This window comes from Panthera tigris, chromosome A2 (genome assembly GCF_018350195.1).
Source record: "Panthera tigris isolate Pti1 chromosome A2, P.tigris_Pti1_mat1.1, whole genome shotgun sequence".
Classification (NCBI taxonomy): Eukaryota; Metazoa; Chordata; class Mammalia; order Carnivora; family Felidae; genus Panthera; species Panthera tigris.
In genome coordinates, this window is record NC_056661.1 from 39,517,039 (window position 1) to 39,519,725 (window position 2,687).

Genomic DNA, 2,687 nt, shown 5'->3' on the forward strand with positions numbered 1-2,687 from the left:
ACTGATATATGAAGTTACAGATAATAAAGAAGACCTCCCCCACCAGGTGTAAGACTAAACCAGCAGCTTCTGGGCCCTGGTCTCCAGTGTTCAGAAAGACACATTGGCTGAAAGACAGAGACTAGAGACATTGTAGCCCCCGGGGCCTCTGTAAATGATGCCTCTCAGTCACCAGTGGACAGACACATGGTGTCGGGCATTTGTCCTTGGGCCCTCCCTTATCCTGAGATTCACAAGCAAGATCTCTGTGAGGGGAACAGCCCATACTTCTGTGGGAGGATGGATGTAATACTTTCCAGGGCACAGCCTGGATGAATGATGCCAAACTTTCCAAGTACAGAGAAGTCAACCACAGTTGACCCAAGCAGTACTCAGGGCTCTGGCCATACCCAATTGGTCCCCCATCAATGACCAGCAACAATTGAGGCCAGAGGTACAGGAATTCCTTGACATTTGGAGAACTGGCCTAAGAGTCAAGGTTGGTACTGGTGAGAGCAAGTGTTGCTCAAACACCTAGGCCAAATCCTGCATGAAGCCATGATCAGGAGTCCAGGTGCCTACAAGAGGAGTAAAGGGGTTCAGGTCCTTACTGAGCTCTTGGGAGCTTTCCAACACCAGGGTCACTGGTTCTGATAATAAGTCTTTCAGGAGCACCTTGGACATGTTCAACATGGCAGTCCCTGTAGACATCGGCCACATGGCCCAGATAGACAGGCAGCAGCTCGGCCTTGCTGCAGCCCTTGAGGGGGTACACAGCGCCCTGTGCCACTGAGCAACTTGCCGAGAAGGCCAGGCCCTATGGCGTGTGGGTGGGGACCACCACCATGGCGGGCGCCTGTGCGCAGCTCAGCCACGGAGGCCCAAAACACCTTGGTCCAGCGGGCAAGGCCACACTCCCGGGGAGCCACAACAGCCAGGCCCTTGGCACTGGCAGAGTGGGGCTCAGAATGCAGAGGAGCTGGCTGCTGTGGACAAAGCCCCTGCCCCCGCCCCCCATCCCTCATTCAACCCGGTGCTGGCAGCCACCACGGCTCTCAGTGCCTGCAAATCTCCTGGACTTAACTCATGATTAGGTTTTAGGGGTGAGGCAGAGGGAGGAGTCAAGGATGATGGCCAGGTTTCTGATGTGGGTCAATGAGTCAGTCATGGTGATATTAACAGGGCTAGAGTTATAGGAGGAGAGGCTGGTTGGAAGAAGATACTGAGTTGAGTTGTAGATGTAGTGAATTTGACGTATCATTTAGGATCCTCTTGGCTGCAAGTAACAACAAAACAAAACAAAACGAAACAAAATAAAAACCCATGCAAACAATAAGGGACTGTATTGTTTAACATAGTTGGAAGCCCCTTTCCCTGATAAGATTCAATCAGCTGGTCATTAAGGACCCAGGCTCTACTCCTGTTGGATTTCACCTATCCCTCATGGTTGCAGTTGGTTTTCCTGACTCTGACTGACTCCAAGTCACAGCAGTATCGAGAAGGAGAAAAGAAGCCATCATTCATGTGTCTGTTTGAGAGAAAACTTTTCCTAGACATTCCCAGCAATCTGCCCTGTCTGGGTCACATGCCCACTCCTTAAGCAATCACGGGCTTCAGCCAATCGTCCGGAAAGGATTGGCAGCTGAGGAGTCGTCCAACACCACGACCAACAGCCCTACAAGGTGACCGTGGCATATGCAAATGGAGTTAGCTTAGAAACAGTCGGAAACAAGGAACAAAGGACAGATTTGGGGTGAAAGCACCATAGAGGTGCTATGAGGAAAGCTGTCCCCTGCGGAGACAGGGGCAGAGAGAAGAACAGGGGCCAAACACACAACTCCAGAGAACACCTCTATCTAAGGGGTATCCGAGGAAGAAAAACTGCATTGTAATGGTTGACAACTTGACTCTGGATTCAGACAGACCTAGGTGGGAATTCCATTCCTGCTGCTTATAAGCCATTGACCTACAAGGGGGTCAGTGAAGATCCCTGCATTACGCAGAGCCTTACCTTCCTTGTCTGAAAAAGGGAACCCATAAGTCCCACCTCCCAGGGCTGCTGTGAAGCGTCGATAAGAAAATGCACACAAAGCCTCCGCACGACCTCAGCCCATGGCAGCCGCTCCTAGCCATTGGTGAAAAAGAACAGCCTAGAGAGTATCTGAAAAGTGAAGGGGGAAGCTGGTGAATAACCAGGATGAGATGGAGTCATTGAAGGCACGGGGCGAGAGGATTTCAAGGAGGAAAGAGTGGGCAATTATGTCATCTGCTGAAGAGAGGTCAGGTCAGAAGTGGACTGAAAACTGCCCTTTGGATTTAGCAATTAGAAGGTCACTGGTACCCTTGACAAGAGCACTCTCAGTGGAGTGCTGGGGTTGGGAGCCAGGAAGCAGGGGGTCAGCAGTGAAGACCAGAATTCAAGTCGCCTGGCTACCAACCGACAGCAGCGTGCTTTGCACGATGCCAGGAGCTGCTTGGTGTTGAAAACTCCCATTTTCAGTCATGCCTCAAAAATACTCATTCGGAGAGCAGTAAACAGTAGGATTCCACAATCTGTGAACGAAACGGCCCCTCTTCATCATTTTTAATTCTTTTTTGTGGATAAAGCGAAGGTGGTTGTTTCCTTTCATTAGAAATATGTTGCATCCTTTTCGAGGATTTGTGTTTACATTACCATTTTATTGCTATATGGTTCTTTTTTATATAAC

At 50.1% G+C, this 2,687-nt stretch overlaps 1 pseudogene; it reads right to left on the reverse strand.

Moving 5' to 3' along the window:
• Nucleotides 1–230: 230 nt before the first annotated feature.
• Nucleotides 231–2,483, reverse strand: LOC102951826 (annotated as a pseudogene).
• Nucleotides 2,484–2,687: the final 204 nt, after the last annotated feature.